This window comes from Meleagris gallopavo, chromosome 11 (assembly GCF_905368555.1).
Source record: "Meleagris gallopavo chromosome 11, MGAL_WU_HG_1.1, whole genome shotgun sequence".
Lineage (NCBI taxonomy): Eukaryota > Metazoa > Chordata > Aves > Galliformes > Phasianidae > Meleagris > Meleagris gallopavo.
The window spans coordinates 22,911,076-22,920,142 of NC_139414.1; the positions used below are offsets into that span (position 1 = coordinate 22,911,076).

Sequence of the window (9,067 nt, forward strand, 5' to 3'; positions counted from 1 at the left end):
TATTAAGCAGCTTTGCCATTCCAATTCCCACCAATACTTAACACTTTAATGATAACCTATTTAATCGGGTGTGTGGATGTATTAGCGATGCTTTTGCATTTCAGGAACTGTGATCACATTTCATAAGTCAATCTGTAGAGCCACTCTTACACCACGATCAGGTACAGCCTTACCCAAAACATTATGGCAAATAAAGAAATACTAAAAACATTAAAGGAAGCCGATTAATTACTTTGCTATCTCCAGGAACGAGCATCTACTGCCCAGTAGGTGCTGAATGCCTCCTGGTGGTGAAGCACTCTCAGTTCAGGGCCACATTTACAGGTGATGCTTCCAGTCCACCACACGTGGCAGAGGAAGTCGGGCACTTTCAGCTCCGACCCGCAGTGCGCCTTCAGGTCCGCAGAAGGCAGCAGACACAGCGAACTGTCTCGGCAGGACTTCAGGGTAGGAATCTATTCAGGCAAAGAACTGGAGTGAGGAGGCTCATCTCTGAAAAGGCAGGACTGAATTTGTGTCACGCCCGGCATGCTGTGCTCCCATGGAGCCGCAGAGCCCAGCACTTCGCAGACACATCTGATGCGTTTTTTCTGCAAATGCTTCGGCCTCGGTGAGCCAAAAGACACGGGAGATGTGTGCTGGGAGAACAGAGCTTTGGCAACAGAAAGTCACTGTGCTCCAGGAGCCTGCAGGGACTGCAGAGGGCTGGGGAGGGTCCTGTAAGCTCACCACAGAGCTCCTCAGTCTGCACACACACATCATGAACACGTAGCTCACATTCAGCAACAAAGAAAACCGAGACAAAGCTGTGCACGAGTTGGCATGCTTAGGGGAAAGCAGGTGAACTTCTCCAAATTCAAAGCTCAGTCACACTTCCTGCAAACTACAAAATACTTCTTTGCACCCTATAGGCTAATCGAACAATTGGTAAGCGCAGCAAAGCTGCTGGCAAAGCACAGTAAGAAATACAAAGCTAACCGTAAAACACAGATGGCAAATACCAGAACAAGGGGACTGAAATCCCTTACTTAAAGGCACCTACTTATGGTTTTGCGGCACAAAAGCTCCTGCCTACTCTTAGCATCACTGTTGTGTTTTTTTCTCCTCAATTGCACAGATGGGAGAGTATCAGCACATCTGATTTCATACTCAGCCTGGTGAGCTGTTGATGCCAAAATCCTCCTTCCCAGAGCAAGTGGCCAAAATATCACAAGTGCATTATTAAGTTAAAAATTAAATATTTCTATCACTCCAATGCCTTTAATAAAAATTAAGAAATAAATTGGAAAGAAATCCTGTCTAACCACATGCATGTAAATGGATTAGGTGTCCTCATAGCAGAGAATTACACATACAGGTACTTCAGAAACTGGTTTCAATATTGTTTTTTAAATTAAAATAGTTAAAAACCACTCCTGACCGATATTTGAGATTAGCACCCAGTCTGCACCTGCAGTATTACTTCAGCAGGAGTATCTGCATTTCAGTTCATCTTCTGTTTGAATGCATTTGCAGGTTAACATCTCTGCTCTCAAGGTGGTCTAAAAGGAGATTGAAGATCTCATCACAGCTCACATTTAATTACACAGTTTGAGGATATATTCCAGTAATGAGGATACCAGATTTTCTTAAGGCTTGGGGAGTTCTAAAGAAGCCTTTCCTGCTCAAAAGAAAAGTGATAGATGGTCCCTTTTTTGTGTCCATCTCAAATAACCATGCATGGGAAAGGTGCTACAGCTTCTCACGAGGCAAGACAGACCTTCCTCAGCACGGTCACACAATTCCGTGTGCCTGTACCAGCGGCACCAAGCAGCAGCTTTTGATGCGCCTCCAGCACCGTGGCTGATTGATGGGACTCTGAGTCAGCTGAGATGGTGGGAGTTCAAAAGCTGCAGTCAGTGGGTGCCCCTGGCTGCCCAGACCCAGCACAGATGTCAGTAACAGCCTGCCCTGACCAGAAAAGATTTGTCACCTCTTGACTTCACATGCCATGCTTAACAGGCAGAGGGGTACACGACAAGAAGGAAGAAAGCCCCTGTTTGTGCCAAGCAGATCAGAGGCACAAAGTGATGCTCTGCTGCCTTCCTGGGCCAAAGTCACTTGGAAGCTCGGGGTTGAGGCACAGAGCTGGGAGCTCCAGGCAGCTCCCCGCACCACCATAGCGGGAGATCATCAGGTAATTCATTAAGTCACACCTGAATCAACTGAAGTATTTTTTGAAGGTTTAAGGATTATTCACCACTACTGAAATTCATTTACAACTCTTTTACATTGAAAAAAACAAACTTAACCCCAAATAGGGTCACCCTTCTTTACATAACAAAGAAAACAATAACAATAATCCAAAAAATAACAAATAGCACCTTGCCCTGAGAGGAACAACAACCTTCAACAGAAGCCCTAAAGATTTCAAAACTCACCCATTGGGAGCTGCAGAACCCTTCCTCCCTGGGAGATGCTTTGATCTCCAGAGCCTTTCCTCTCCAGGTCCAGCTCACTGTGCTGCTCATCTCCCCCTGCTTCCCTCTCCTCACACGGGGCAGTGCTGGGCAAACAGGACGGTGAGATTCAGCCACACCTCCAGCTCTCTGTGCACTCAGCCCCGCACGCCTCTCTGGGAACCTGTTTGCTCTGCCTGCTCCATCACCTGTACTGACCAACTGCCTTGAGTTCTGACCAGTTCAAGGTCAGAATGAAGTACTCTGAGGACTGTTAAGCCCTGATTGGCAGTTTCATCTTAATTCTCAAAAGCACACCATGTGCACTCATAAGTTTTCACTCTCTGGTTTTATCATTAAAATACATATATATGTACTTACGCAACAAACAAAACCGAACCACATGATACTTACACTGCTTCTCACACTGTAAATTCCACGGACGTTGCTCAGCTGCTGTCACACAGAGCTCCAGCAGCCCCATCCAGGACTAGAGAGGGCTAAGCCTGCCTGGCTGCAGCCTGTTGGTTTGCTGGTTAGTTGGTTTGTCAGCACCCAGCTGCAGCCTGTTAGCACCCTGGGGCAGGGCAGCAAGCATGGAGTGGCCCTTCTGCTGCAGTTGCATGGAGAAAGAAATGCAAATATAATATTTTATGTTGATTAAGTTTTAATTTTATGGTCATTTTACAGCCAGCACTGTTGGAACAGAAATGGGAATTAAAACAGCTAGATCTGATAGCATCCCCTGAGCCACTGAGATGTCGGTGTTATGCCACAGAGAAGAAGCAGGAGCGGAAAGGGGACCAGTCAACCCGAGGTGCACTGTGAAGTTAACAAGGCTATTAACTTCAACAGGAGTAAAAGTGAACTGTGACAGGATTATTGTCACAGGATTTTGCTCCTGGGAAATGGGAGCGGGATCTGTTTTCCCATGACCAGCTGCTTGCTCTCTCCATATTAATGGAAATATTTATTTAAGCTTTAGCAGCATTCAGCATTCAGACAGCATACCTGAATGCGTTCACTCACATGAATGAGAAAAACCCAGTCCTTGATACATAAATTCCCCAGACACATTGCCTGGTTTCTTGCAGCCCGTATGTAGCTCAGCACTGCACAAAGCAGACGTAACTTACAGCTCCCGTATTATTTGCACAAATACACCAGCAGTTTGAAAACACTGACTGCGTTTGCAGAACCGATGGATGCTTTGCTGGGAGCTTGTCCAGTTCATCACAATAAAACTGAAGTGCCTGAGCATGGCCCCGAGCCACAGAAGAATTGTACCTCTGTGTGTAATTTTGCAGACTCCCACCATGGCACTTTCGGAGCCACGCGATTCATTTCAAGGCTGTCCAACAACCCACTGAGCCAGTCCTTACCAAAGCCTTGTGATGCTTCTGTTAGCTGCTCTGCTTGTAACCTCTGTTTCAGTCTAGAGAAAAAGCTTTAAAGCTTGCTTAAATAAACTGACTTAGGGCACAAGCTTCCATCGGATGCCAGAGTTCTCTGTGGTTCTGACCCTGGAGGTATTGTGGTCAGGTCTCAAATCTGCAGCATTTGCTTTGGAAAATATGGTAGGGCTACCTGAAGTCTTGTGGAGAGCGTGTGCCCCGTGAGCCTCGCTGAACTTTCCCTTCGTGTCTAAGAACTTGAATTCACCAAACATTCCATCCAAAGTTTCTTCACGACCTTTCAAGCACAGCTTACTCTGCTCCTCCCTTACTCAAGGAAGCAGAGTGCTGAAGAAGGAGATCTTCTTTTCCTTCAGGAGCGGAGATCTGCACTTACCTGCACAGCACAGTGCTCCACTGTGCAGAAGAGATGCTGATACCGGAGATCTGATCCAGGTTAGGCTGAGGTAAGCTGAGAAACACCTTACAGAAAGCGCTGCATAATTCTGTGCTTACAGCCCTGTCCTGCGATGCTGACCCAGCTGGTTTCCTTACAAATGGAGGGCTGTGTGTGCACAGCAGCTGCTCCACAGAGCGCGTTGGGCAGGGACTCGCTCAGGCACAGCAGTGCGTATTGCGGCTGTTCTCTTCTCACGGTGTTGTTGTTTCAGCCTTCAAAATCTCTGGCAGATGTGACTGCATCTTCAGGCCTTTCCACACATAAGTTACAGTAGAAGCCATAACCTTTTCAGGGGAAAATCATTCCTGGTACAAGCAGAGGGCTCTGGAGCGGCAGCTCAGCCCATTGCTGGCCGTGTGACAGCTGATGCTCTGGGCAGGTTCCATTCCTCCTGCCTGACTGCCGCAGAAGAATGAGACAGCGGGCAGCCTTGTGCCCTGGGGAGACATTGCTCTGCAACGGACTCAATTCTTGGGTAGATTTGGACTTCATACCTTTCTGTAGGCTTTCCTTTTCCAACATGAGTTTAAAACAATGTATTCCTAAAGCACTGACATGCTGCTTTACCATTTCTTTTGTTTTGCTTGGGATTACTCCCATATTTAAGTAAGACAGTCCAATTCTGGGCAACAAGACACATGATCCGGAACCACACAGTGAACTGGCACTGGAAGAATTTGGCCAGCAACAAGCTGTGAAAAAAACAGAATGTGAAAACATTTTGCAAACAGCCTTCAAGGAGACCTGCACAACGTGGAGAGATGGGACAGCAAAAGGCAGAGAGGAGTGAGGCAGCGTGGGAATGTTGTGGGATGGGAACACGTGGAACAGTGGTCTTCAGAACAGCCCATCAGTGAAGGGAAGATTCATTCATTCCATGCATCATCTCCTTTTTGTGACATCGTTCCCCAAAACCTCAGTCATACTGGATTGGCTCATTCATTCTAACAAAGATGATAATGAGAGTAAAAAAGTCAGAAGAAAAATTGAGAAGCAAAATAAAAGCATCAGGAGATGCACACTGCTGGAGGGTGGGTTCATGTGTGTGTTTGAGAAGTCTGTGCATGTTTGACTCCATAGAACTGGCTTTCCCAAGGACACAGAGCTGTCAGTAACGCTGACACATGTAATAAACTAGCAGTGTTTGGTTCCAGGGCCTTCTGCTTGGCTTGAATGGTATCTTTCCTTGAAGAAGGTCTCAGAACCAGAATTCAGAGCAGAGATTTGACACTGATGCATTGAACTACTGTTCAGGAGAGCTGGCTCATGCCCCACTCTACTGCAGATGTCCACATACCCTGCAGTGCTCGCCCAGCCCCGCACCCTGCAGGCTCAGCTGTGCCTCCCGCCGCCCCCTGCATCAGTCTGCATCCCCAGCACTGCAAAGCACAGCTCCTCGTGGGCATGGCAGGGAGCACAGGGCACGAGGACAGAGCAGACATCACACCGATGGACCTGGCCTGACTGCTGCGTGTTACCCGTGCTTCAAGGAGGAGAAAACCCGTACAAACTGGAGTTATAGAATACTGCCTTTCCTCCTTCCTCGTGCAAATTAAGTCATGACACGTATGGTAGGATATGAACTGGGAAAAAAAACAAAAATACAAAAAAACAACCGAAACTCTATTCTACGTTTGATTTGTGTAATCTGCTTTGAAAGCCCATCTCCAAAGCATTTTCTTCGTTCCTCTCCCCAGTGCTACTGTGTTTACACTCAACCACAATTTCTTGCCAAAATAGAGTTTCAGTTAACAAAAAGCTCCCTTGATTCTCCCCAGTAATGAATTCCATCTAAAGAAACAAATTTGCCAGCAAAACAGAAAGAGCAGCATGGGTTTGTAGAACCATTGTACTTTCTGCAAGGCAGCCCCGTTAAATCACAGCCACATTATAATGGAAACTATTCCACATGTACTTCAGCAGCCTTATGGAAGGAGAACTTTGTGGGTTGTTGTAATCTAATACTGTGCTTCTCAGAAGCAGAGTAAGAGTTGGGCTCTAATTACAAAGCACATAGTGTGTCCATAAATGAATACCCTTTTCTTAAAGCTTTTTAAAGTACATCGTGTATTTTACATATGTGCATTCAATTTTAATGCAGCTTTCAAGTATGTGTTTTTGGATAACGCTCTCAGAAGAAACCTCAGTCCCTCTTCTGCCACAAAACGATGGAGACATACCTATCATTTGTACATGTCTTCACACCATGTTTACACAAAGCATCACAATGCGTTGCTCTGGAAGTCCTCAGTAATCCAGAAGAACAAAACAGCTGATGAAAGGAATTCAGCATTGCCCTGCAGAGTGGAATTCAGTTGTAGTGGGATGTTGATTGTAACCCTGCAACACTTTCCTTATCAGTCAGAGAAGCAGCATTCGGTGGCTGGTGGCTGCCATGAAGGTAGCACCTACCAACATCAGCAGAGAACATAACAGCGGTGCTCAGCGGAGCTGTGCTGCCGCTCTGGAGGTGCCGGGCAGCACACGTAGCTCAGTGCACACTGACCGGTGTTCCCATGCTGAATCACATGAGACCGCCCCTGTGCGCCATGAGGGCCATGACTGCCATGATAACACGGGCTGCCATCACAGCACGGGGACTCTAAAGAGGTTCGTGCCGACTTCGTGAATCGGCTTTATTCACAGAGTGTTGATGCATTTGGCAAAATTAGTATTTACCTGACACAAATACTAATTCCATGGAAAGAGCGGAAAGCTCTGTGGCAAACGTTCTGGCTGAAAATGCTTATTGCATTCTGGTCACCAGGGACAGTCTGTTGGAGGGCCATTTGGAAGCCAGGTGCCCACCCTCGGTTGCTCCTCACAGCCCGGCTGGCAGTGAGCAGCACCCAGCATCGCTCCGCCAATCACCTGGAGGCACTGCTTCCTTCTGCAGTCTCTCCGTGCCTCGAGAGCAGCCCTCGTCTGACCTGCTAAACTGACTGCAGAAAATCCACACAGCAGTGGTGAGGCATGACTTGGAGTCGCTTAGGCAGATCTATTCATGAACTTACACAGAGAATTGAATATTGACCTGCAAGAAAGCAGCAGCTGCCTGTAGTCAGTAGGAACCTACTAGAGCGTTGTGACTTCTGCTGCAGGTAGCACAGATGTTCCTTGGACAAATATTTTGGTAGAAGTTTAGCAACTGTATCAAACACAATCACCAGTAATCCTTTTTCAGGCAGATAACAGCAATACTTCTGCAGGAGGTCTATGTGACGTCGTTAAGGCACTCGTTTTCTGATTCTTCACTGATTTGGACAGAGCAGCAAACGTGTGATGCAGTGTCTGAGAGGTGGCTGAACCATCCACGTCTCACCCGGAGCACCAAAACTCAGCAGCTGTTTGCTCTGCAAAGACAGAAATGATGTCGTGGCGGAGCAGATGAGACACCAGCTGCACTGACAGCCAGCAGCATGCTGCACGTCCCACCCACTGACCTCAGTGTAAAGGGACTCTAAAGCTGAACAGAGCCAAGGCGCCAAGGGGCTTTAGGCTGTAATAGGGCAAACTGAGGGCTGGGAGAGAACCTCTGACCTGGTGGGTCTTGCTGGTAGAAGGGATGGCGTTGGCAGATACCAACATTGAGTAAGACACTGAGAAAGGAGAAAAAGGCCATGGGCCCTGCAGTGCCACTCTGAGATGGGTTTCCTCAAAGGTCCCCGCTCATAACTCTGTGCCAGAAACTTCCTTTGGATCAGAGGGCTCACATTTAACTTCACGTAACACTGACTGCATGAAGACATAATCGTCTACCAATAATTAAGGCACCTTTTAAAATGCAATTGTAAGGTCTCACGGCTCTCGATCCATGCAGCGATGCCCTAACCTCCCCTCACAGCCTTTGCACAGGAGCATGCCGCCGATTAAGTTTACCGCTGTTACAAACATCATTCAGGAAAACACGAGGAGCTGAAGCATCGGTGGAGGAACATCGCTCCTCGAGGCAGCTGGGAATTTGTAGTGTCACCGGCGGCTGCCGGGGGGGAAGTACGGGAGAGCGTTCGCTTCCTGATGCCAAATCTCGGCGGTGCCGTTCCTTCCTCGCGTAGGCGGCTGCCTCGGGGGAACGCTCCAGCCGAGCCGCGGGGGTCCGCGGGTCCCGGAGCGCCCAGCGCTGCGCAGAACCGAGCCCGGAGCCACGACCCCCGCCTGCCAGCAGGAGGAGGAGGCAGCGGGCCGGGTCGGGCTGGGCTGTGCTGACCGCTCCCGGCCCGGCCCCGGGGCAGCGCCCGCCGGGGCTCTGCTGGCGCAGGAAGGGGCGCAGGCCAGGTGCCGGCTCCGCTCCCCAGCGCGGCCGGGCGGGGGGAGGCGGGGAGTGGAGGGAAGGTGCGGCGGTGTCGCGAGGGGCTTTGAAATTAGTGACAGTCGTGTGGAGTAATTACTGGCACGAAAGGAGCTGACGTGTTCCCTCCCGAGGACAAATTGCTAGCAGATTTATAAACGGCCGGACCGCCGTGGGGTATCGGCTCCGACTTTTTCTCCGTCGCGACGTTACACGTTACCTGCAAGCGACGGCGCGGGGTGCGCGTCTGCCTCAAACAAAGGGCGTGCGGGCGCTTCTTCAGAACAACGCGATTTATTTCAGCGATCCGAAACCCGAGCGCAGAACCGAGAGCTTCGGCTCGGCCCGGCGGGCCGGCGTTCCTTTGAAGCCGCGAAGCTTCGTCGCCGGGAGCGGCGCGGCGCGGCACGGCACGGCACGGCACGGCACGGCCAGCGCTCCGAACGCGCGGCTTTGCTTCCCGTGCAGGAGGGTCCCGTCCGCTCCC

At 49.3% G+C, this 9,067-nt stretch overlaps 1 long non-coding RNA gene across 1 annotated transcript; it reads right to left on the reverse strand.

The window, feature by feature from the left end:
* Nucleotides 1-4,204: 4,204 nt before the first annotated feature.
* Nucleotides 4,205-8,939, reverse strand: LOC146543657 (uncharacterized). Its single transcript, XR_014885656.1, has 2 exons — nt 8,801-8,939; nt 4,205-7,645 (listed from the first exon to the last, which is right to left on the reverse strand). It is a non-coding gene; the product is annotated as an uncharacterized LOC146543657 (long non-coding RNA).
* Between the last annotated feature and the right edge of the window lie 128 nt (nt 8,940-9,067).